This window comes from Ailuropoda melanoleuca, chromosome 4, assembly GCF_002007445.2.
Source record: "Ailuropoda melanoleuca isolate Jingjing chromosome 4, ASM200744v2, whole genome shotgun sequence".
In the NCBI taxonomy this organism is placed as follows: domain Eukaryota; kingdom Metazoa; phylum Chordata; class Mammalia; order Carnivora; family Ursidae; genus Ailuropoda; species Ailuropoda melanoleuca.
In genome coordinates, this window is record NC_048221.1 from 143,452,694 (window position 1) to 143,479,972 (window position 27,279).

At 46.7% G+C, this 27,279-nt stretch overlaps 1 protein-coding gene across 1 annotated transcript in view; it reads left to right on the plus strand.

Annotated features, from left to right (window-relative positions):
• The window catches only part of MYT1L (myelin transcription factor 1 like), a 435,752-nt gene that overhangs the window by 139,378 nt on the left and 269,095 nt on the right, over positions 1–27,279 (plus strand). Inside the window, exon 3 of the mRNA XM_034659976.1 lies at positions 6,587–6,697. The gene's annotated coding sequence lies outside the window, so the exon portion shown is untranslated. The remainder of the gene's footprint in view (positions 1–6,586; positions 6,698–27,279) is intronic.

The window sequence follows — 27,279 nt, forward strand, 5'->3', positions numbered from 1 at the left end:
GGAGGAGGGAGCTCATTCCATCAGGTGAGACGTGTGCACCACGCATGCTCATGGCCATGACCTACCGTGGTTGGCTGCAGGGTGGCCCTGCCCTGCTTCAGAGGAGATAGCCCACAAGGACTGGAGGGATCTGGGAAGTCTCTGAATAGATAAATGGTGGGATTTGATAAGAGGGTTGGAAAATCTTTGATATTTAAATAGAGGGAAAATGTATGAACACAAGTGAGAAAGTAGCTTCTGTATTGGAGGACATGGAGAAAATGTCTTAGATGAAAGTTTCCATGGGGCAGTAGTAAGACTCCAAGACAGCTGTAACCAGCCAACAGACATGGAGGCCAGGCCAACAGGAGGGTTTGCATTTCCAGCTTTGCCTCTTACATGCTGACCCAGTGCCTCTGAACTTCGGTTCCCTCACCTGCAATGGGCACAATTTACAAGTTTGTATGCAAAACACTTTTAACTTTATATTGTGATACATGGGTAATGTTATAACAATAATAATAACTATTATTATTATTGAATTGATTTATTATTGAGCAGAGGTATGGCATTATAGATGCAAGAGTTTGAATATTCTTTCCACAGAATGGGAAGAGGAGGAATAGGATTAGGGAGGCAGGTGGGGAAGTAAACCCAGCTAAGGGGTAACTAGGATCTGGGCCACGGGGTTTCCCAGGAAAGAGGGACGGCAGGGGGTATCTCTGTGTCCTCTGGGGTTTACTTGGGCTTTGCCTCTTGGGAAGCTTTGATTTCAGTAGGAATCCCTTGTTCCACCGGTGGGCAAAGAAAATAAGCCAGAAAGCCTTAGTGGATGGAGGTACCACTTCTGAGGCCAAATCTTATTGCTGCCGACATCCTGCATTCACATACCATTTTTTTTAAAGATTTTATTTATTTATTTGACAGAGATAGAGACAGCCAGCGAGAGGGAACACAAGCAGGGGAAGTGGGAGAGGAAGAAGCAGGCTCCTAGCAGGAGCCTGATGTGGGTCTTGATCCCAGAACGCTGGGATCACGCCCTGAGCCGAACGCAGACACCTAACAACTGCGCCACCCAGGCGCCCCTGCATTCACATACCTCTGCAGAACCCCCAGTCCTGCTCTGTGGCTGAGGCCAATCTCCACCCTTTACGCTGTGTTAGCAGCTCTTCATCCATGTGCTGTGGCAACTCACACTTGGGGTCATTGCTAGAAGGCATCGAAATGAAGTCTTAGACTTCTGTAGAACTGCGCTGGTGTCGTTGGGGGCAGGGATGAGACCAGTGCACCTGAGACCTTGCCCTGGACCTGCTCTTACGTCCCACAAAAACTGGGCAGGTTATTGAGCTGTCCAGCTGAATAGCTATTCCGCTCTTCAGCTGTCAGCACCCAAGTCTCAACGTGGAGGGTTTTGACTATAGGCTAATCAGTCGTTAAGGCTACTTCCAGTTCTAACGTCCATGGGCTCCAAACGCTGTTGTAGCTCGCTGCACTTGTCGCTTGGGCTGTGCTGTCGGTGACAGATCTTCAGTGGTGATCAGGGGCCACAGGCTCGGCCGACCTGACCAGGTAGAGAGCGCTTTGGGGGGCCGCTGCGGGGCTGCCGGGAGGGCCACTGGGGGGGCCGCTGTGGGGCTGCCGGGGGCCCGCTGGGGGGCTACTGGTGTCAGAAGCAGTGCTCTTCTCCCTGATGTAGTACCGATAGGCCTTTGTTTTAATTGCCTCCATCTTTAATTGCTTTTCTATATCATTTTGCTTAATATGGGAGAATTTTTTTAATGAGCTTGAATGATCTAATTGTGCTAAATGTGATTTCCTTGTAGCATTGTTTATTGGTGTGTTAACAGTCAGCAGATCCCAGAACCAGTTATAAATACAGTGGGAAGCAACGAATGGTTTGTTTTGGGGGGAGTTCAAGTTGCTTGTAATTATTATGTGAACTTGGAAGTATAGTTTTTTAAGCTGAATTTATTAATCATTCTTTACAGCAATTGATATATAACTTTTGAAAATACTAATAGATATAAGAAGTTACCATATCTTTTAGGGTGTTTTTGGTTACATACGTGTTACATGAGTTTGCTTTTGAAATAAACTATTAAACAATTAGAAGCATATAAGATAAAAAGTGAAAATCCTTCTTAGTCCTCAAAATTCCACTTTTTCCAAAGATGATCCCTGTTAGCCATAGGTATGTACACATTCTGGATGTTGTTCTGCGAATCGACATACGTGTGCATGTCTGGTTACAGATCGGCACTGTGGTGTGCAGGTGGGGTTCACTGTACGTGCCGCTCTGTAGTGTTCTGTTAACACTTCGCTCTTCATCGCGTTGACCCTGCCCTGTCAACCACACAGACCAAGCCTACGTTGTTACTTGTAATAATCTAACCAGTCCACCGCAGACTTTTCTGGTTTTGATTGTACACAATATTGCATTGAATGGGTGTACATGTATCTGTGTGAGATGCGACTACCATGTGTTTGGTGGGTGCTGGGAGCTGTAATTGTCAGGCGAGGGTATGCACATCTCGGATTGTCACACACACTGTCCAGTTCCATAGGGTGAGGTGTTCCCGTCACTGCCATGCAAACCTGTATGAGTCCTGCTCACCACCTGTCACCACACCCGTGGACAGGTGTACCTGCCGATACCCTGTCCTCTGCATTGGGGTCCCACTAGCTCTTGCTAAAAGTCCACAATGGGAAAGGAGTTTCCTTTCCATTGTTAGTTTTGACAATCAGTGAGGTGGTGGCTTCAGATATGGGTGCAAATGTGGGAATGTTTAGTAATCAGAAGATAGCTGGAGATAGATCCTGTGCACAAGGTTTTCATCTATGAAACTCCAAATTAGAAGCTGCCTCTAGGATGTCCTCTGTTGTTCGTTAACGCACTGGGATCCGTGGTCCACGCTGGGAGGGTTTGATTGGAGCCTTACTGCACAGGGGTCCACAGGAGATTCTAAGTTTGTACATGAGGTAGGGTTGGATCTTCTTAATTCTCAGAGATACACGGCAGCACTCAAGCGGATGGAGTTTTGGGGCAAACATGCAAGGGTTTAGATGGAACATCGTGAGGAAGAGGTGCATCACTATTTAAAAATGACGAGATGGAAGATTTCAAAGCCCACGTGTGTTCCGATGTTCTAGGATTTCATCTGGAGAGACCCTCGTCCATTCACTGACCTGTCCATAAGTTCTCACCTTACCTGCCTCATCATCTTTGTCTTCTGACAATGATCTCTTGTTTTTCTATGAAAAACTGAAAGTGGACTTGTTCTAAATTTCACAGCCAACTAGAAGCCGGGCATGTTCTAAAACAAAGAGTATAAGCGAGGGAGTGGATTTACTAAAATATCTTGAAACTGGCACAAAGGGAAACAATCCCTCTATTCAAGCAGGAAAGATTGATGGAGAGCCTACTATGTACCAGCAATTTGTTCATCTCAACGCTGTCCGCGGGTGGTGGGGTCTCACTGTATGAAGAGGCACGGACGAGGCAGCTCAGTGAGCAGGCCGGCAGCTGCAGGGGCGTTGCGGGGGCCAGGTCCGCACCTGCCTGTGGCCGCTACAGTGCACACTAGTGTGTTCACACTCAGGTACACAGAAGACCTTTTAAAGAGAGGTCTTCCTGTTCGGAGAGCACTGAGCATGGGTCCAGGAGAGCAAACCAAACTGGTCAGGGGCCTTTGGATTCATGCCTGGGACTCCCCTGAGCCTCTGTGTCTGCACCCTGAGAAGGATGTACCCTACCTGCCTTATGAGGAATCGTCTGGCTCCTACTGTTCAATGTAAGCGTAAGGAGGAGCACTGGCAAAACACATCCCTCATTTTTTAACCAATCTCACAGAACTTTTAGGGAGGAAGAAAAAGGCAAGAGACATTTCCTCTGGTAGATATCCTGTAGCAGTGACTCAAGATGGCCAAAGAGACACCTGCCTGTGTCATCCAAACACAACCAACTTAACCAGAAGGTCTCTTTGACATTAAGAGACCACAGGCAAGTGATGACGCAGGGACAGGACATCCAAACGCAGGGGATGGCGCCTGCTGGGGACATCAAGGCGGAAGGGCAGGTACACCAGGGCAAGAGGTCAGAGCCCTCCCGTGGGTGGACCGTCCTGCAGCAGAAGCACTTCTGGCAGAAAGACGCTTGTAGAGTGATTCCTGGTGCCACTGAGCCAACATTCAAAGGTGTAGACAGTGCACCCACTCCATAAACACACTTAGCGAGTGCACAAAACAGGAATGGGGTGTTTCTCCTACAAATGGGTCACTGGCTGGGAATTCCCATCCAGTGCCAGAGCAAGGCAGGGGGACACCAGGTATCTTAGTTTTGGGGAGTTAGAGGAAATACTTCTGATTTTTGTCCCAGCCCTATCATTGTGTGAGAGAGACCCTGAATTCAGACGGGTTTGATGACCCCGAAATGTTCATAGCAATATTGGCTAAGATGGCTCTTGCTTATCCAGGAGTGATGCATAAGCTTGACATTCCATAGGTTTACTAATAGTGCATGAAAATAATTATTATATTTTTGAACCATTATAGTATGATTTCAAAACCAATAATATCAAGCTTCTGTGTAACGGCCTTAGTAGGATCCGGTGGGTTTCAGAAAGTCAGAATAGCGGGGGTGTGTGGGTGGCGCAGTCGTTAAGCGTCTGCCTTCAGCTCAGGGCGTGATCCCGGCATTCTGGGATCGAGCCCTACATCAGGCTCCTTGGCTAGGAGCCTGCTTCTTCCTCTCCCACTCCCCCTGCTTGTGTTCCCTCTCTCAGTGGCTGTCTCTGTCAAATAAATAAATAAATAAAATCTTTAAAAAAAAAAAAGAAGTCAGAATAGCGGAGGCTGGATCGTAGCATCCCCTGAGCACACGTTTGACTCCGTCAGCCCTGCGTCCAGCTGCTGGTACCCATGCGCACTCACACCTCCATCTTGCAAGGGTGAGGGCTCTAAATGCTGAGCATTAGTGACCAGAGTTCAGGGCTGAGGACACAGGAGACACTGCTGTTCACCCCAGACGAATGCTCACCTCCAAATCCAGAGGTGGTCTTTCTGGTGTGAGAAGGTTTGTGGGGCACTTGCTTCTGTCACATAAAAGTTAAGTTTACAAATCATACTGAAGGTAAAAGAATGGTTCGTGTTGAGAACAATTTCCTGCATGTATATTATGTGTGCACGTGTGTGCATGCATGGGGCATGTGTGTGTGCGTGCGTATCTATGTGTGTGTGTTTTGAGTATTGGTGGTCAGGAAAAGACCATAAAACACACTGTTCTCTTCAAAGATTTTCCGATATAGATGGCTGTGTGCTGCTATCAACAAAACCATGGGTCATAATTTGTATCAAAAGCTTAATGTATTTAAGAACGTCACACAAGAATTCCAAACTAATGATTCTTGACTTTGATACACAGAAAAATACACTAACTCTCATTTTATTTTTCAACCTTGATTTTTCAGGGTAATTTTAAAACCTTCCTAACTCCACGTGCTTATTTCCAAATTATTCTGTTCTTTATGTGCTTGTTTTGGTAAATTCTTATTAGGGAAAATAAAAACATTTGTTATGGTTGCATTTTATAGGCTGCCCGTGAATTTCCTAGGAAATTGCATGTTATCTTATTTCAGATCCCACTTGCCAGCCACGCTGAGTATCTGCCTTGTTGTAAGGTAACACATAGGAAGTGAAGTACAGTATCTTTTAGAGGATTTATGGTAATACTGCAGAATGTAGCTGATGGTAAACAGCGCAGAGCCCTCAGGGTCTCTTCATTTGCCTGACACACTTCACTGCTGCCCATTAACACTTCTCTGTTATTGCCATAGACTCGATTTAATGAGCTTCTCTGAATTTGGAGGTTTTCACCAGAAACAATAGCTTTAAAACTGAGACACCTAGCTCTCTCCACTTTCTGATATTCTGTCCATCTTTTTTTTTTAAATAAAATAAGTTCTCTCTTTGACAGTGTAGTTTGAAATGACCTGGATATTTTCTTTTCCAATTAGAATAGTCAGTAATTCCTAATCCTGAGACAATATTGCCAAAAACCCGGATAGAGAGTTACTAAATTCAAAATTTGCATTAATGAAGATAACGTCTTTTATTGTTTTTCCCCTAAAATAAAATTGAGTTGACATCTAGAAAAACCCTTGTCATCAACAGACTGTGTTTTGTTATGAGTGAAATCACATTATTTCCAAGAAATAGTTTCACATCTCAAATATTTCTCACTTATTAAATTGTCTCTTAATTGCACCAAAGTGTTAAAAAGGCAATAATCTTACAAGTTGGCTGGTAATTGGTCAATCTAAATATTGCGTGCACTTTTTTTTTACCTTCAAACCTAGACATGTATATAAAACTGTTAAAAATCTTGCATTTCAAAGTAACTTAACTAAATGTTTGGAAGCATTTTCTACTCGTCTGTCGTGGCCTTTCCTATCAGAGCTTCTGAGTAAAATCATTTACACGCGTCTTCATGAGCAGTTATGTACTTTAAATGGAGCTGCCTGTTGTAAGTGCCGCCACACAAAGGGGCGAGTGCCCGTCAGCCCCTCCCCTCCAGTTAGTGATGTCGCCCTGTTGTCGTTTTGTCCTCTAGAAAATGAACCCAAGGGAGAACTGGTGAAGTCACATCGTGGGGGCATCTCCAACTCTGACCTACTGAGGGAGCAGATTGGATCCAGGGAGCACCCCGGGCGACTGAGTGCAGGTACTGGCCGCGGCAGCTCTGGGGGACGTGGACGGGGGTCCTGTCCCCTGGGTCCTCCCCATTTGCTCCTCCAAATCACCACTCTTTCCAGCTTCCTGGTGCTTCCCGGCTTCTAGGGGAGAGTTAAAATTTGTTTTGTACATCGCCTCAACAGACAATTTGTGCTGATGAGAGCCATTGGCAGTTAAATTAGATGATGCATTTGTTATTCTTGCCACTAACACTATATCGGGTGGGACAGGCTGTGCATCCTTCTGGGTGCTGTGAGGTGTCCTGGGGATTACTAGCGCGGAGGAAGTGGTACTGGGACCCGCGAATGGAAACACTTCATTTTGAATCATTGCCAAAAAATCCACACTTGCTGCAGAAGTAAGTGCTTTGTTAAGTTCATCAGTTATGGTTTGGAGAGTTGGGGGTGGGAGCTGGGAAGTGTTTGCTGCCCAGACAGTGCTTGATTTTTAGGGAATCTCATAAGCTGGAGGTTGACATGATTGTGATGTGAGTAAAATCTTGCTTCTGTGAAGTCTCAGCTTCTGAATGGGTACATGGAACTGATGTCAAAAGCTCAGGTATTATCTTCTCAGTACTGACATTCAGGAGTCCATTTTACATGTGTTACTTTGCTGGAGAAAAATAAGAAGACTCTGGAGGGATGGTAATTTCTTAGGCTGCTCTATGAGGGAAACTCTGGCAAGCCTTTAAGCTTCACTGTGCAATAGTAATTTGTCCGTCTCCGACTACCCATTTGCCTGTCTGATGACAGAACTACTTACCACTCCATGGAAATTAGGGCTGGTGTGGGTCTCCATATGCTGCAGCCCTGTGGGTGCCGCCATCTTTATGGGCTTTATCAACTAGTGGAATAGGTCACGGTTCTGATTGTTTTCTAAGCTCTACCCCGTTCCCTTTCTCTGAAGAACCCATTGAACCCATTGGTTCGGTTTCGGAAAGGCATTATGTTTAATCATCATTTCCCTGGAGTTTTTAAAAACCTATTCACATTGAGCATTACGGTCCTACTTGACTTCAAGGTCAGCTAAAGTTTCTGGATTGTAGGTGCATCACAGATACAAACTATGTTGTTTTGTCAAATCCCATTGAGTTTTAGTCATAAGTTAATGTTTGATGGAATGTTTTATATGGGTCTAATTTTTAAATGTGGATTCATTGAATTGGCATTTCTGGCTTAAAGTTAAATGTCCACATTTAAATGATGATTATCAATGCAGAGTCCTATAAAACATTCAAAGACAAATCTCACCATGAATTAGCAAAATGAAACAAAAAAGAATAAGCTAGTTTTCAAAGAGAAATCCATGTCTACACCCAACAGACTAAGCCTTGAATCGGCTTCTCGGTTGAGGGATAGCACCTGATGGTGACAAGGGTGCACTTTCAAGGCAGGTAGTTGAACTCGTTCAAGGAAGATAAGGAGATTCCAAGGTCCCAGCTGGCCCTAATCTCCTGTTTCGACTCTAGGTCACCAGCCTGTCTGTCCTCTTCTTGTGTCTGTCGCCATCACGCAAGCAGGCCCTGGAGCTGCGCGGTCTCGGGGTGGGAGGGGAGCGTGGCAGGCCGCTGACCATCCCTGCGGGCCTCCAGACCAACCCAGGGGCAGTAGTAAAGCAGGAGCACAACCAGTACTTGTGCGATTCGTTGCGGAGCACTTCAATTATGTGATTCCACTCGGTCAGCACTGAATATCAGCATCTCTCCCCGGCAGAACTTTGGTGATCACACACATGGCGTCAGTGTGGGAAAGCTTTGCGAAGCACCTGTAACGCTGACATGTACCCTCTGCAATTCCTGGATAGTTCCTAACCCGCGCCCTGGTCCTTTAAAGATTAATGTTTGGTACTGAGGGTTTAATCAGTACGTATTCACTGTATGTATGTCATCAAGACTTCAGTCCCTGGGTGATGAAATAAAGCAGTGGGTTGAAATAAACAGGATAACATTTCAAGATGGGAATACTAATGTGTTAGAACAATAGCATCCAGGAACAAAGTTTACATCTTCACGTGGCCATCTAGAAAGTGAAAATGTGTAAATCGTCATAGTGCATAGATCAAGGTGCACAAACTTTTTCTGTGAAGGTCCAGATAGTCAGTATCTTAGGCTTCGTGGACCCAGTGACAAGTACGACACTGCCATTGTGGTGGGAGAGCAGCTGAAGACCGTATGTAAACAAATGGGCCTGGCTGTATGCCAAAAAAACTTTATTTACAAAACCAGCAGCAAGGGGATTTGGCCCTCAGATGGTAGTTTCCGAACCCATAGTAAATATCCAAATTAAGATGTCCTAAATAACCACAGTCATTTTTGGAAAATAGAATATAACTCTTACTGTCTTTTCAAATTTTATCACTTGCAAACTCACACAGTAGTGACTAAAATTATTGTGTGCTGGCACGTTGCTCTACAGACAAGCACACTGCTGAGTGCGAGCTGAGTAGTCAGGATGGAGCTGGGGAGAAGCTGCAAGAAGGCCAAGTTCTACATCTGTAGAAGTCAGGGCAGAACACGAGAAGCCTGCAAGAGCGGGAGAGGAGAAACAGTTTCTAGTATTTTCAGGCCGACCTCAGCCTGCCCACCAAAAAATATCTTTAAATCATCCTGAAAACTGTATGGATATAAAATCAAATGAAAACCAGTGCCCACGGGGATTCCCCACATGGACACACAGGGAGTTACATGTCAAACCCCAGTGCCGAAAGAGCAGCCTCCACCGGGTGCTCAGCGGTGCTGGTGTGGCAGACGCCATCCACAGCCAATGCCCCAGCGCAGGTCCTGGGCTGCAGGGCACAGCAACACCACACAGTCTCGTGAAATGTGATCCATTCAGGCTGCTTTCCCACGCACATTGTAACTCCAAAACAAAAATACAGAGAACACAGGAAATACAATGCTGAACACAAAAGAGAAATTATTTTAAATTGCAATAGATTTTACATCAGAAGCTCAGTAAAGGGATTAATCTTGAGAAAGACTTTAATGATGCCATAGGTTATTTTTTAAAGGGCTATTTTATGTGTGTCTATGATTTACCTTATTTGGGATATGAATTAGTAGTATAAATCATTTAGTTAAAATGCAGAACATTAATTGATATTTTCCACTGAAACGATTTGCTAGAATGAATGTATCTTTAAAGCAGCACTTTGACAATTAATAAATTATTTCAGGATTGATCAGAACAGGAGAGAATGCATAGTAGAAATTGGTAGAAACACAAGTCACAGACGTGGGACACCAAGATTGCTCTAAGTAGTTAAGAAAGGAGAGGTCTGCTAGCTTCACATGTAGTCAATGTTGGGCAGAAATTTGGGTAAAAAGTTGGAAGCAACCAAACCAGGGAACAAATCCCAATTCTGTCACACTATCTCTGTAACTTTGGAGAAGGTACCTAATTCCTGGAATCTGAGCCTCAATTTCCCCATAAGTAAAATAGGCATAATACATAGTTTCTTCTTAATGAGACCGTTATAAGGATTAAATGAGATATAAAGTATATAAAGCACTGAATTTAGTCATTGAAACAGAAGATATTTTAGTCTGTCAAGAATCTTTGGCTGTTTTTGAAATGGGCAGTGGATTACCTTTAAATTTTAGACAGAGGTACCCTGATTCCCTTCCAGATTGTGACTCCCTGAGGAACAGCATCACCAATGGCATCCCCTGGTTCTAGGGCCTGGGGGTCAGCATTAGAAACGGTTGAGGTGGATCCAGGCTCCCTGATTTCTGGGAACAAGCTCTTGGGAAAGGGAGAGCTGCTGGCAAGCAGCCAATCCATGTACAATCCAGAAACATCTCTTCTGCATTTGATGTAAAACACACTCAGGGACTTCCCTCTCCATCTTGGCATCTTGTATCCAAAGTTTTCTGGTGTCAGCTTGGGGGGTGTGGGTGTTCTGACATGGAGACATGTCTTAACCACACTCCCAGCTCTTGGACAGTGCTGGCCACGTGTGTCGGGCTGCTGACATTGGTCTCATCAGTGGACGCATGGATTATTGTGCTTTGTGAAGACTTGTTATCATATGTTTATAATACAAAGAAAGCTGGTAGGGAATGATTGCTAGTTTATGTTATTAAGTGTGAGAAGTAGGAAACAGATTCTCTGTATTGTGTCCCGATGGTTATGTAACAAAGGTATGAAATATATACATATATATACACACACGTACATATACACACACATGCACACACATACATATGTATACTCATGCGTGTACACATACACATATGCATATACACAGTAATGCACACACATACACTTGTACATGTCTACATGCATATGTGTGTATATGCACATACATGCACATGCACACGTGCAGACACATACACACATACATGTACATGCATGCACACACATACGCACAATGCATATGCATACACATACACATGCATATCCGTGGGTATACATACATACACACACGCACACACACGAATATACATGTATGCACCCATATACATATACACACATACATACACATACATATACATGCATACAGGCATGCGTATATACACCTACATACATATACACACAGATACATGCACTTTTTTTTTTTTTACTGGACGTCAAAGGTGGCAGGAAACTTTACTTCTCACCTTGTGTCATTATTTTCTACTCACTTTCCTGGTGTGTGCGTGTAGTCCTACTTGAAATGAAATACAGTGCGTCCACTCAGGCACCACATTTGGCCTTTTCCACCAAACACCCAGCTCATGTGGAGCCTGACTAAGAGGCAATCCTCACTTTTCTTTGCTTGGCCCCACACCATCTTGCAAAGTGCCCACTCATAAATCTGAACCCACTAAGATGAGGCCGTATGTTTTCTTGGGCACTTCTGTTTCTGTGTTTCTTACAGGAACAATCTGAAGGGAGGACAGTTAATGGATATTTAAAGGAAATAGATGCCTATTTTTTTAATGTAATGAATTGTTCAATCAATGACTGCAAATATCATCCAGTCACATAAATGTGTGATTTTGTGCATCTGTGGAACCCATTTTTGAGTCAACTACATGCCTGCCATTACAGATACGAGAAATGGAATTACAGAGCTCTGACACCAAGTTGTTTATGTTTAACCATCTAATGGGCAGGAGTGCACATATACCAAAAAAATAAAAATTAACTACACACTGTGAGAAGACCTATAAAAGTGGTATGTATAAAATAATAAAGTATAATGCAGGTAATACACTCTCCAAAGTGGGTGAATCTAAGTATTCCTGGAGAAGGCAGATAGGATCCTACAGAATTAACACCAGGGCCATACTCCAAGGGTGCCTACCCACTTTTCCAAGACACTTGGGTATTTTAGACTTGGCACCAGCCTCTGGAGACCCAGAGTCTGGAATTGGAAGCAGGAAAGGGTATGAGCTCTGTGAGTTTGAATTAAGTGCTGTGAATAGTGGGGACTGTGGGTGGGTTTAAGGGAGGGGAGACATGAGCCGACCTCCCCCTGTGAAGATGCGTGACGGGCAGACTCAGGAACGAGAATAGAAGGGGTCTTTTGAGAGTCCAGGGCTGTTGAGGGTCTCCTTCAAGGCAGGGCTGGTTGGGAGGACGGTGCAGGTGTATATGCAGACCCTGGGGGAGGGTGTGCAAGCCAAGGAGAGACGTGGATGTGGTGTGCCACCACTGGGGGGAGTGACTGCAAAGCCCATAACAGCACGGCCCTGACAGCAAAGAGAGGCCCTCCACTCTGACTCTTAGAACCTCAGTGTTTTCACGTGTAAAGCAGGTGGACTGTTTCGGCTTCACAGGGTTGACGATGACGGCATGGAAGAACGCACGTGACACGTAGAGCCCTGTGCTAGCACACAGCTCGGGCTCTTTAAATTACAGTTACTGTTGTTCTTATTCGTAAAGAACCAAGACACACTTGCTTCGTCATAAAGATTAAGGCAGAAGTAATCTGATTTACATCTGTGCTGTGCTTTCTGCTGTTCAAATCAAAGTGCCTTCACTTTCCATGCAGCTGTGTAGGAATGAAGAAGCACTCCATGAACTGATGGAGAGAGATTTCAAGGCTACTTTGTTAAAGAAAAAGCAAGATGCAGAAAAGAAACAGAAATATGAACGCACATACATATATTTGCTTGTATTTGCATAAAAATTCTAGAAGGGTAGACGAGAAGCTAATAGAAATGTTTATGCGATACAGAAACAGGCAGGTCTGGGGGGCTCTTTTTTTTTGTTTACTTGTTTAATCCTTTTGCATTTATGTTTGAACCATGCAGATGGAAGGAAGGAGAGACAGGAAGGGGAAGGATGGAGGGAGGGGACAGCCGGGATCCACAGCAGGAATCAGGAGGGAGGGAGCAAACTCGGAAGGAGCAGAGACAGTCCTCAGGTGCCCTGGCCGCAGCATGCACACTGACTCACCTGTTCTCACCTGTCCTCCCACACTCCTCCCCTAAAACCCTCTCAGCGACACGTGTCTTACAGCTATAAAATAAGTATCTGCATCATTGCTTATGCACTTGCTTGTGATGGAGTTATACAGTCTGAAGTTCTAGAATTATTAAAGGAGAGTAGTTTCTAAAATAACATTCAGGAGATAAGCCTGGATGAGAATGAATGGGAAGAAGAGCAGCAGCTGTAGGAGAAATACTTCAGATAATGAAGGGAAAGAGATTCGACATCTAAGTTATGTTTCAAACAGTGAGAGATTTACAGAGAACATACTGTGGATCATTGGAGGAGATATAAATATGAATGTATATCTTATGATACGATCGAAACAATATTAACTTCCTTTTTTGTTAAAATTACACTTAGGTGAAGGAGGAGAATGTGGTTTTTCTAAGGGGTAAATGTTGGGACTTAGGTATGAGTGGTGGTGATGTCTGCAGCCCACTTTCAAATGGTTTGGAAACTGTGTGTGTGCGCGTGTGTGTGTGTATGGAGTGTGTGTGTCTCTGTGGGTGTATGTGTGTATCTGTGTGTACATGTGTGTATCTCTATGTGCATGTGTGTGTGTGTTTGTGTGTGAGAGAGAGCGAGCGTGTGTGGGTGTGTTGGTGTGATTCATGTACTGCTGTGTACTTGGGAGTGTGTATAATATGGCCCATGAGGGGACAAGGTGACCTTACTGCACCCAATTTTCTTGAATATTTATTCCTCAAACATTCATTTAAAATGTTACAGACGGAGGGCCTGGGGGGGCTCAGACTGTCTTCTGAGTGGAATTTTTTGCGCCCTGCTCCTAATACCCCAGGACAGCCAGCTCACCCTCCATGGGAGACTTACCTATGGAGTGACCTGGCCAGCACTGATGACACCTCATTTACAGGTGATGAAAAAACAACCCCTCCACACAGAGAGACCTTTCCAAGCCCAGAGCATGTATTCATGTAGAGCTGCAAACGAACTTTGAATGCAAGGTCCTTCCCACTCTATCACATTGCATTTACTTGATTAATTAAAATAAACTTTATTATAACAGGGTTCTCAGTATGGTAAGTTGCAGACAAGGGAATGCCATTGTAAGGACCCACGACACAGGAAATCCCTCCTTTCAAGAAATAGTGTGCATGTTCTTCTGAAAATTCCATCTGTCATCTAGTGACGGCTTATCTCTTTCTTCACATACTCTAAAATCCTAAGTGAAATGCCAATATTTTATGACCACCATACTTCCTTTAATTCACTCTCACATAGAAAACAAAAGGGACCGTTGGTTGGTCAGTGCTTCTGGGCGGGTGCTGCTCTCGAGAGCCCCCCTGAGTGTCCACTACGGGCAGCATGCAGAGCAGGACACACACATGTCATCAACCTTCAGCGGCTCGGGGTCAGGCACTGGGGAGCTGGGGTAGCTGGAACCCACGCAGGCCAATGGGTGAGCCTCAGAGGGACGCCGTGATCCCTGCTCTTTTCCACGCCATGCAAGCCACCTTCACCCAGACAGCGTGCCGAAAATCAGACACAAGACCAGAAGGGATGTAACACTGATGGCACTAGGAAGTCAGAGCCTTTTGAGCTTCCTCCAAAGATCTAGAAAAGCCAAAGTGAGGGAAGGAAGGAGGGGAGGGATGGGGAAGGAGGGAAGAGGTAGGGAGAGCAATGAAAGATAAAAGTATGGACCTCATTCTGTGAAGAAACAGACGAACAAACAGGACCTACTTACCTGCATGGCCTCAAATGCTCAGATGCATTGTTGCATCATTATAATAAAGTAAAATAATTCCCTACTTAACCAACTTCACCAAAAGGGCTAAATCGTGTTCACTATTCTCTGTTCAGGATCCATAAGATAATTATACTTACATAAAATATATGTGTGCATGTTTAAATTATAGAAGGCATGGTGTTTCTGTAGGGATGACACTGAGGTCATGGTCCCTGATTTGACAGTGTCCCATGCATGAAAGTCCAGGACGGAGAAGCATCCATGTCTCCCTGTGAACGAGATAAGCAACAAGTGTGCTTTTTCCTTGTGCACACAATAAAACCTGTTACTAGCTGCATTGCTCCTTCGTTATGTACCTCCAGTGATCCCTTGACAGGTTGAGCCAGAGGATGACAGCATGAGATGTCAGAGTCATTTTGTTTGTTTGTGTTGTTTTGTTTTTTGCTTTTCACCACTACAAGCGGAGGATATAAATTCTGTTTTAGTTATAAATCTTTCAAATGCTTTGTCAGAAACCCGCAGCTAATGATTTGCTCTTACAGAAAATGCGAGTACGTGTAACTTGAGCAGGTAGGGGGTAACAGGTGGCCCTCCCAGCACGTGGAAGGATAATAAGGAGGCCCCCCACCCCCAGAACTCGGACAAGTGGCAAACCAAAGAACCGCAAGCACCTGTCAGAGTGGAAATCTGCAGGGCCACCTAAGCATGCTGGCTGCCCCAGTGTTTGTAAGATTCACCGTCATCCAAAGTTGCCAGGATACACCGGGCGATTGAACAAGTGAACTCAGAAATAAAGTCAAAGCAGAACAGCACAGAAGCTCACTTCATGCTCCTCTCATGGCCTGATGCTGATCGGACAGCCCCTTCTTCCTGTGGCTCTGACATCAGAATGTGCGGCCTTCCAGAAAGCAGCGGGCCTTTGGGGCTTGTGCAGCATGTTTGGGACGAGGCTGGCACGTTCCTGATCTTACCTGGAGAGAAGCTGGGAAGTAGAGACCCCCTAGCTGGTGGGCCCAGCCTGTGCCCACCGCCCTCCCAGGGCAGGTCAGCAAGGCCTGCTGACCCAAGTGTTCTTATCCAGCTGTCATTTCTCCCTCAGACACGTTTAGGCAGATTCTCCCCTCAAAGGTCAGTCTGCGAACTTGCAACCGGTGAGTGTGAGTCTGTCCTGAGAGCAGACCGCCCTGATTGTGCCTGCTTCTGAAACAGCAAGGGTCCCGAACAGTTTCTCAGGAGTGGTCCAGGGACCGTCTTCAGGAGAATCACCTTGGGTAATGTTTTTCCCACAGATTTGTGATCTCTGCTCAAGACCTTTACATTAGGATTTCTAGGAATAGGGCCTGAATATAAAATTTTAACAAACACCCCACATAGTCTTATGTACATTAATGAAGAGCTACTGCCCTAAACCAGAGCCCGATCAGAGAGCTGGTGAGTTCCCTGCCTGCCAGGCTCCCTGGAGGCTGGCTTCCCCCCTCGGCCTTGCTTCATTCCCAGGGGCCCAGTGAGACCCCCCCCACACACACACACACTTCCATTCCATCACCTGTGACCTGGCAAATACAATCACTCGCCCTTCTTTTTTTTAAGAGTATTTTTTGTGTTTTCTATTCTTGGTTCTGGAAGACTGACCACGTGCCCCGTGGCTGTGAGCCCTGATCGTGCGTCCTAGAGCTCTGAGGAGGGCAGGCTTGTTTCTGCTGGAGCCCCCTCTCCTCTTGCTTCCCAAACACGATCACTCTGAAGCAAATCCAAGTTAGTGCGTGACTTTACCTAGAAACACTTCAGTATGACTTTCCAGAATATAAAGGCTCTTTTTGTAAAAGCACACCCCCCCTTTGAACCTTTCAGTAACTCTTGTCATCAGATATCTGGTGAGGATCCAAAGTTGCCAGATTGTCTCACAAATTTACTTTTGTAGTTTGTTTGAATCAGAATCCAAATAAAGTCCACAGTGCATCATTGAGATGTGAAGCGGACCGTCCTTCTGCCTGCGGCCCCTGCCTCTGCAGCCTGTCACTGGTGAAGCTGGGTCGCTTGTCTTGTAGAGGGTCCCGTGGTCTGTCCTCTGCTGGCTTCATCCCTGCAGTGTTCTGTCTGTTCCTCTAAGCGCTGAGTCGCCCACAAGCTGCTGGTCAGACCACAGCCCTGTCAGGCTCAGACCCTTTCTGTGAGGATCTCCCGCTACCTCAGAGTGAGAAGGACACACGCAGCCTTCGTCGGGCTGGCCCCCACCGCGCAAAGCTACGCCGGTCCGTGGGTGCCCGAGCTGTGCGGGTTACCAGCCTGACCCTCCGTTAGAAAGTCACCCGTCAACCTTGTGACCTGACGGCCGTTGCTGCGCGTTGCCTCAATCCACTGTGTCGTTAGCTTGGCAAGATGGTACTTACCGCGTCGTCTTCATTTATTAGGTGGAACACTTCCTAAAGAAAATGTTCCTTCATCAAGTATTGGCTCCTTTTGTACATGAAAACAAACCAAACTCTTCATTTTACCCCTTTCCCTGTGACGATACCCTTCTCTTTCAATGAGGATTATAAATTCTGGGAAGTGAAAAGACATTTATTACAGCAAAAATCTGGCATCTCATGAGGTTTTGCTTCTGTTTGCAAAGCTTACGGAGTCTTTTTATGTACCTACTAACATCAACGATGGAAAGGTAACAAGGAGCGTTTTCTGGATTAGGGTCGGCGTGGGCTATGTTGTGGGCACAGGCATTACCTCACTTACACTTCTCAACAACCCCGTGTGGCTGAGACCAGGAGTATCTCATCTGCCGACGGAGAGTCCTGGGCCTCCTCTCCCCATGGTCATCCAGCTGGTAGATGCAGCCCTGGCTCCAGCCCAGGGGGTCCAGTGGTAGCCCCAGCCCCACATCTGAGCTCTGCAGCTGCATTCATTGACCACTTCCTGCACGTTTCTGAGAGAAGAGAAGAGCAGCCCCACAGAAATGCAAGCTGTCAGCCGTGTCATACAAAGAGGGTAGGCAGTCCAGGTATAGCTTCAGGGTTTTTAAAGGTCATCTGATTGGTTAACAGGGCTGAAGATTGTGGGGGCTTGAATGACCAGAAGTAGCTCCTGGCTCGCCCATCCTTACGGGAGAAGGTCTTGAGCCCGCAGCGACGTGCAGGGCAACAAATGCCCACCTGCTAGAACATCCTGCACTGGTATTAGCTGCCAGCTGCCCTGGTGTCTTGGCACAGGTATGCAGATAAGCAGGTGCCAGCCTCAGTGGTGCCTCCTGCACTCCCAGAGCACCTGTGGTCTGCAAAGGGAAGCCAGGCCTGGGTCCCTGGCCACACCTGCTGTGCAGGGACTAAAGGGAATGTCCAAGCCTCGGTGGCACGCCTCTCACCTCCACCTAATGCACACCTGAGCACCTAATGAGAGCACACTCTTGCAGTGTCCACACAGGCTGGTCAGTGTAGACGCCAATGAGTGGAGGCGCCAGCAGGAACTGTCACACTGGAATACAGAGCCCGTTCCAAGGAGCAATCTGCACCCGTCCACACAGACCATCTGTAGGTTCTGTCGGGCCATTACAATGGACAGACAGGTCCATTACCACCACGCAGACAGCCCTCTGCTTCCCCGAGCACTTCCCTGGGCAGACATCCTGGCTTTGCCTGACTTTGGGGCAGAAGCTCTCCACTGGGGGCGCCTGGGTGGCACAGCGGTTGAGCGTCTGCCTTCGGCTCAGGGCGTGATCCTGGCGTTATGGGATCGAGCCCCACATCAGGCTCCTCTGCTATGAGCCTGCTTCTTCCTCTCCCACTCCCCCTGCTTGTGTTCCCTCTCTCGCTGGCTGTCTCTATCTCTGTCAAATAAATAAATAAAATCTTTAAAAAAAAAAAAAAAAAAAAAAGAAGCTCTCCACTGTCCCCGTGCTGGCCATTCACTAAAGCCATCTGTCCTTGTTCGCTTGAGACAGGAGCAGGTGAACCTTCTTCTGTGGTAGAACTTCCCTCAGATGTTAGGTTAGACTTCTCTCACTACAAAGGCTGTTTTTCTTGGCTGTTCCCAGTCCCAGGACAGTGGTACACGACAGAATGCCCTAGAGGTAAGGGTGCCAATGGCTGGTTCTGCCCGGGAGTCTGTCAGTACCAAATGCCCTCTGCCCCAGGCGCTTCCCAGAGACCCTAGCCCCACCTGCTCTGTCACCTGCCAGTGAAAGACACCAGCAATCCTGAGTCACCCGCTCTCTGCCCGGCCCTCCATGTTGACGGCAACGCCGCTGCGTAGGATTTCAAGCACGTGCGTGTGCGATGTGTGTTGTGTGTCCATATGTACCTGTGTGCGGATGTGTGTGTGCGCATCTCTGTGCACGTGCATATCGTGTGTGGCAGGGGGATGGGGGGGGAGCAGAGCCAGACCTGGATATAGAGCTGGTGTGTGTTACATGCGTTCCAGCTGGAGTCAGGACAGTGTCCGAGCCTAGCAGAACCCTGCTGCTCTGAGACGTGCGAGTGTAAAGGGGACTGCAGTGTGCGTGTTTGATGGGCCCCTGCAGGTTTTGTGAAGAGCAGCCCAGGGATGACAGCCTGGAACATGCAAATTGCTGGTGAGGTGCCTGCGTGCCAAGCGTGCTGTTTCACACCTCCTCGTGAATCTGCCAAACCTTCTATTACAGTTTTTTTTCCAAGAAACAACACAGGGAGTAGGAAGCTTTTTTTTTTTTTCTTTTTTAATCCGACTGGCAAGAGCCAAGGCATCCTTAAGATTCATCTCACTGGCAACACTCCAAACCCACTGGCTGCGTGGCATGGTGTGAGCTGGGCATGTCGCTCCCTCTCTGGCTTGCAGGATAGTTGTGACCGAGGGGAAGTGGACCTCGGGGGCGAGAACTACCTAAATGCAGCGGTCTGAGCTTCTGGGCCCCCCGGACCGTGCACGGAGTCTCCACGAGGAGATAATTGGAGAAAACAGAGGGAAAGGGCCAGGGACCCAGAAGCAGAGTGAGGATCCAGGGTGAGTCAGAGTTTCACGTGAGCCTAGTCTACAGTCTGTGATGTCCAGCCTCTGGGGAGTCCACACTGTGGCCCCAATGTCTGCTGTAGTTAGGATGGTAGGGAAATAAAACCCAGTCTGTTTGGAAGGGAGGCACCGACTCGGCTCTGGGGCATACAGAGTCCCAGAGACCAGCCAGGGCAACGACAATCTCAGCAGGAAAAACAGTTCTACAGCCAATGATATTTTCTCTTCAAGTTAAATGAAAGCAAAGCCGAACATCCATGTCTTGTAAGAAAAACAGATAAACTTACAAGAAGGGAGACGGTGGCATTTTTGCTCTTGTCTTTTCTTGTTTGAGCAATGCGTGCATTGTCTGAACTTCTCATGGGCCTCTGACCTTGTCAATAAACAAAGTTATTAAGAAAGAGAGTTTTGTGAAAATCGTGGTGAAATTGAAACTGTCACCAGCAAACCGGTACTAACTGCAATTTGCTCCCATCCCAGCCGCTTCCCCTAGAAGTGACAGGAACACTGCAAAATAATATGCTGATGTTATTAAATGGCTGTTTGATGGAAGTCTAGTCCACGGGCAGATTCACTTTGCTTAATTACTTGGTAAAATTATGAACTACCTGATATGTTCCTGTGAAAGTAATGAAGCAAAGTTACGAATAATAATAATGCGTTCTATCTAGATACACCATTTTTCCTTTTCCAAGTGCTTTCACATATGCTATATAATTTCATTATATAGTTTTAAAAGCTGAGATGTAACCTAAAAACCAAACTGATGATTATTCTTACAATTTTAGACAGTGCACTGGCCTGCTTTATTATTTATTTTGTAAAACTGTCTCCGAATTCCCCGTGTCTGAGCGAATGAGAAGGCACAGCGATGGAGCTGAGCTTTTCCCACACCGGTGTCCAGCAAGACGCACATTTTGTCCCAATGATGGCAGCACCATTCAGGGGCCACCGCACCTGCATGGACTGAGGGAAATCCTGTGATTCCCTCCCAAATTGAAAGAAACAAAAGGAGAAAAGAAAAAGCTGTTTTGTTTTGTTAGAGACCTTGGCAAGGTCCAGCTAGAACCCGCTTGCTCTTTCTCTTCTCGGGAGATGGTCCTGCGGCCCCATGTCTCTGCATGGTCTCAGGGTGTGCGTGGTCCTCCTGGGGGTAACTCATGTGACGTCAGCCCCCCAGTGGTGCCAGATGGGGTTCCTCCTCTGATGTCAGCCCCCTGGAGGGACCTGCTGCAGGGATACCTGGTATGATGTCATCCCCCAACCCCCGCCCCAAGTAACTTGTGTGATGTCAGCCCCACAGCAGTGCCTACTGGGCGCTACCTTGTGTGACATCGGCCTCCATCCCCCGGGAGCTCCTGCTGGGGTACCTCCTGTGATGTCAGCCCCACCACCACTTCAGAGCCGCCCCTGCTGTCACAGGCCATAGCTGGGTAGAATACGTCACTTCACCCCACCCCTCGCCGTGGCTAATTGAGGGACAGACATAAAAAAGGAGAAACGCAGCGTTATGCTCCTTTGGGAAGGATGGAAACACTTGAATGGTTCCAATGAATCAAGTGCAATAAACTTCTAATCCACATTTAATTTTTAGATTAGACCTGTTTTTCAGAATTGCTCATGAGAGTTGAATAGGCTGTTTCACTGAAGATATTTTACATAAAAACATGTAACTCTCAGTTTATTTACATGGGCTTAGGTAAACTTCTAAGAGTAGATTCGTCCTTTTTTGGTCCACTTTCCAGAGCAGGACTCCCCTCTTGAGCAGGTGTCACAGAGAACGGCAGGAGGTGGCATTTTCAGGGAACCAGGGTTCTGTCTGGTGAATCGCTGCTTTGTGCTCTCTGGTCCTTTGAGGATCTAGGTGTGGCTGCATCAACTCTAGGACTAATGACTTATTTCTACCCCGACTGCTAGGTGCTGAGAACGGCATTATTTTTCAGTACAGCCCCAGCCCCCAAGAGGGAGCACAGTACTAGCAGACCTGCCTTCAGATTGGAGCTGGGAACATAGGAGGTCCCTGAGATGAAGACAGGTTCCAAGTCCATGAGCTGAAATTCACAAATAGCCTCCTGGGAGAGTTCTCCAGGCTGCTTATTCCAAATTTTTTTTTTATCACATTAAGAGGTTTTATTATGCAGTTTAGAAATTCACTTTGTACAAAGAAGCAACACATCTGAGGCAATAAGAACATTTTAAAATGCACTTATCTACCTTTTCTGCACCAGACACCCGCTATGTGATTTGTTGGATGTTCTCATTTGATCACTTCTAAGGGCCTAGAATTAGTATCATCTCCTTTTTACAAACAAGAAAAGTCAGGCTTGGAGGGGGGCACACAGATAGTAATGGAACAGGTTTTGAAATGCCAGATGCCTGAAGCCAACACTCATTGGCGGAAGTAAGACACGACGTAGACAGAAAATAAGATTGTAAAAAGCTGATATCAGAATCGAGAGAGTGAGCAGTGTGGACCCCTGAGAGAGGATCCAGTGGCTCGAGACCATTCCACGACGGGTCACGGCCTTGCACTGGAGCACAGCAGAAGGCTCTGTGGTTTCCAGCACACTCTGTGGTGGGAAACGAGGTTCAGAAATGGAAGGCAATATATTGCAGTGGAAAGATGAAGGCTTCAGAGCCAGACAGACTGGGTCCATATCCTGATTTCAGGGCCATCTGGTTGGGTGAGTGTGACTTCATAATAACATAGGGTCAGCTTGAGAATACTGGGCATGTCCTGCACTCCTGCCCTCAAGTCTCACACCATGGATCATCCGTGCGTGGTAGGAAAGTGCGGTTCATGTTACTTTTTTTTTAATGTTTTTTTTATTATATTATGTTAGTCACCATACAGTACATCCCCGGATTCCGATGTAAAGTTCGATGCTCCATTAGTTGCCGTATAACATCCAGTGCACCATGCAATACGTGCCCTTTACTACCCATCACCGGTCTATCCCATTCCCCCACCCCCTTCCCCTCTGAAGCCCTCAGTTTGTTTCTCAGAGTCCATAGTCTCTCATGTTTCATGCCCCCTTCTGTTTACCCCCCCTTTCTTTATCCCTTTCTTCCCCTACCTATCATCCTAGTTCTTATGTTCCATAGATGAGAGAAATCATATGATAATTGTCTTTCTCTGCTTGACTTATTTCACTTAGCATTATCTCCTCCAGTCCCGTCATGTTGCAGCAAATGTTGAGAAATCGTTCTTTTTGATGGCTGAATAATATTCCATTGTATATATGGACCACAACTTCTTAATCCAGTCATCTGTTGAAGGGCATCTCGGCTCCTTCCACGATTTAGCTATTGTGGACAATGCTGCTATGAACATTGGGGTGCATATGGCCCTTCTCTTCACTACGTCTGTATCTTTGGGGTAAATACCCAGTAGTGCAATGGCTGGGTCATAGGGTAGCTCAATTTTTAGCGGTTCATGTTACTTAAGACCTGTTGATAAACAACAGAGATAGGAAGCCCCAGGAGGGAAATGGGCTTTCTCAGATACCTGAGATACTTGGTGATCATGACACAAATGAATTGTTTTTAATTTACCAATTATAAAAATCCAACCCAATACTTTTTGAAGAAAGTTGTCCTAAGAGTTACAAATTTGGTTATAGTATTTACTTTATTCTTTAGCTAATCAATAAATGTCTCATTAATTTCAAGGGCCAACATGGGTTATTTTTAATATTCTTAGCTATCGAGTTAATAAATCTTAATTAATCTAAGTATTATTTAGTCAGACTGGCTCACTCAACAGGTGGTGAAGGGGTTTCAAACCCCGGGGCTCAGAAACATACCTGTTAGGACGGGTTTCCTCTTTCTCTACAGTCTAATTAAGCATCAGCACCACCACCACCCCTGCCCCAGTACAGCATGTCCCTAAAAGGCAGAACACAGTCCTCAAACTGGGGTATGTGTCAGTCTCTGATGCCTCCACTGAGCCCCTTACCAGAAGTAGAACCCAAACAGAGTGCTCCAGACCCTTCCACGCAGCGTCCCACCCTCACGGTGGCCCTGGAACCTGTCTTCTCTTACCAATAACCCCTGCACCTCCCTCCTCACCCTGCTTGGGTTTCCCACACCTCCCCTTGGGGCGTTGTGTGTTCTCGCATGTAGGGCCACCAGGAGCTGCTCTTCGTGGGTGCAGCTGGCTTTCTCATCGAAGTGTGGTCTGTATGTGCTCCCTGTATGCTTAGCCTTCCTGATGGGCTCACCCTCCGCTTGGACTTCACCTGAACTCGCTGACCTCAGAGGCTGAGGCCTGATTTCCAGATCCTGATGAGCTTCCAAACTGCATCTGACATTACGGATCCCTTTTTATGGAGAGTCCCCCTTCTTCCTTCCCCATTGCACCGCTCTGTCCCCCTCTTGCTCTGTTGGCTTCTTGGGTCCGGGGTGTCCCCGCCTCGGCCGGCTGCAGCCCGGCTCTGTGCCAGCCCTGTTCCTCTCTTCCAGCCTCTGATCTGCAGTGCCACCGATGTGCTGAGGACCCTCCAATGTGCACCCCCCTCTCTGCTGTTCTCACAGCAGACTGTATATCTAAGAGCATCTTGACCCTGCTCAGATGCCCCAAACCCAATGCCTGATCCTGGTGGCCTTGGCCTTCCGCTGAGGCTCCTCCCCCTGTTGGCTGTGATTCAGTGATGTCAGCACCCTCCAGTCAGACACGCTGGAATCACAGACCTGCCCCTCCTTAGTCGGTAGATCTGCGTGCCTTCTGCTGTCAATTCCAAACACTTGCACACCCTGATCAGGATTTTATCATCTGTGCCCTGGGCCACTCCAAGGCCTCCTGACCCATATTCCTTGGTTCAACGCTGCGGCCCTCAAATCCTCCTTCTGCAGCTTTTATAAGAATCCACATAAATACGAATTAATCCATGTCACTCCCTGGCTTCAGGTCTTTTGTCCCCATCACCTATGGCATTGAATTCTTTAATGGGGTCTGAGGTTCCTGATTCTCTGGACCCCGCCCCCCTCTCTGGCTGACACGTCACGGTTCAGCTACCTGGGAATGTCCCCACAACAGCTGCCACTGCTGGTTTGAGCCTCTGCATCTGCTTTCTGACACCCCCTGCAATGACATTTCCCCCAAATCCTCTGTCCTGCTTGCCATTCATGGGTCATCCTCACCTCCGTCCCCCCCGGTCCTGTGTCCACCCCTGGTGTACACCCTGGTTTCAGTAATGACCGTAACTTCTTTCAGATCATGCGCTGTGTTTCCTTTCGTGTTTCCACGTGTTAGAGTGTGTCATGTAGTCAGGACTACTGACTCAGCACTCAGTCCTGAAAGTACTCAGAGTACTGACAGTGAGTGAGCCTTCTGCGAGAGCACACATGCAAGCTGCACATGCACGCGGGCTGCCTGGGGGCCGTGATCTCCTCCTCCTGCCCAGTGTGCAAGACATAATCCTTTAGAGTCAAACCGGTCAAAGCAATGGCCATCCTCCCTGCACTTTGGCTCTGCAGAAAAGTCTCCTTTTCTAAGCCGCAAGTGGTTTAGGCATTGAGTTCAATGAGAAACATTAAAGTCGGTCAAGTTATAAATTCTTCCTTTGAATGTCATCAAAGGGTGATTTCTACTAAGCTGTCTTGGACAATGTACAGATTTTTATTTTTAATTTACTTTCTTTATGAGTATAAGCAAGTGCTTAATACTATTTTCTTACCTCGTAAACTTTTACTATCCTGCCTGACATTAGTCCTTCGGCCAGCCCTTAAACTTTCTCAAATTGTTTCCCTCCCTCCCTCCTTTTCTCTTCCCTTTCTCCCCTCCATTCCCTCCCCCTCCCTTTCTCCCTCCCCTCCCTCCCCTCCCTTCCTCCCTCTCTCCCTCCCCTCCCCATCCCTTCCCTCCCCTTCCCTTTCCTTTCTTTCACAATTCCAACCTATTTGAGCAAAGAAAATAGTTAAGTGGACTAGCATTATTTTTCACAGCTTTACAATTCTTATTTTTGTATCATCACAAAAATAGAGAAAGAATTTGAATATTATGCTTAAAAATTCATTCAAATATTTGAATATTGAAAGTTTATGGAATTAAATCATTTATTCAGCAAATATTTATTGAATGTCTACTTTGTATCAAGTTTTGCCAGATACTGGAAATGCAGTAATAATCAAGATAAAGTTCCTGACCTAAGAGTGAAATAGACAATAAATAAACAAATCTACCTCCCTCCCTCCCTCTCTCCCTCTCTCCCTCTCTCCCTCCCCTCCCCCTCCCTCCCTTCCTCCCTCCCTTCCCTCCCTCCCCCCCTCTTTCTTTTCTTCCTTGAGGACACTTCCTCCACATCAGAAGCCTGGTGGCATATTTTGCATCTTCCAACAAAAATAAGATTGAAAGCGTTAAGCCATTAGGCTGATGTTGGGAATTCAAGTGTTAGAACAGATACTTTGATGTTACTAGGTTAATACTCAGAACAAATTAATGTCATCGTGAGCTACGGTATGATTTCTAAGAAAAATTTCAATTGTATCAGAAAGGGCACTAGGCTAGGCTCTGCTGGAAGAGAGGCCACTATGGCATGGGTGGAGAAGGACACAACCTCTGAGCTACACTTTGCACGTGCAATATTGGCTAATTTCTTTCCAGTTCATCCAACTCACTTCAGTAGCTGGACGGCTAAAATCTCACTTGAATTTCCCTACTAATAGTAGGGATGACTGTCTTTGCCTAATTTTTAAAAAACGTCAAAAAGTTAAGAGGAAACATAAATTGTCAGCGTATATGAAGAGTCGGTTTATCTGCTTCCTGAAGGTACAGAATAATCAGGTCCTAGGATAACAGCCCTGGAAGAATCCTTAGAGCATTCATCCTCTGTCAGCTGGCTTTTAGAGGCCGTCCTCTTCAAGGTAACTGCATCTCCCAGCCACAGCCCCACCGGTCTCTCCCTCTCCCCCAGCCCCTGGGGTGAAGCCCTTCCCCTGCTCGCCATCCAGCATGAGGAGGCTGAGGCACAGGCCCTGCGAGCAAGGCGGGAGACAGGAAGGGCACATTCTAGGGAGACGCTGGGGTGTGCATTCAGGGTGTGATCCACTTTGACGATGCAGCAGTTAACGGCCCTGGAAGGGTGAGCAGGGACAAGAGGCCAGGGCTTAGGCGGGAGGTGGTAGCACTGAGGACCTGAGCTGTGAACTTGGACTTGGGAAAGTGCAGGTCGAGTGTCGGGCATGCAGACACGATTGGACTCACGTCCTGTCCTCTTTACACACAGCCCGTGGCCCCCTTTTCTGCTGTGTGCTTGGCCAACTGTCGCTCCTCCGCGTGTCCTGGGGCGGGCGTGCCATCCCTGTGGGGCTGTGGAGGGGCTGAAGCCACTCCCCGAAGAGCCCCCAGGGCACCTGACAGAGTGTGTCACAGAACCAGGCAGAATTGGACAGAATTTCGTAAAAGGAAATAGGGAGTCAGCCAAGCATTCCGTGTGCGCATCTCAGCAGAGCCACGCGTGTGGA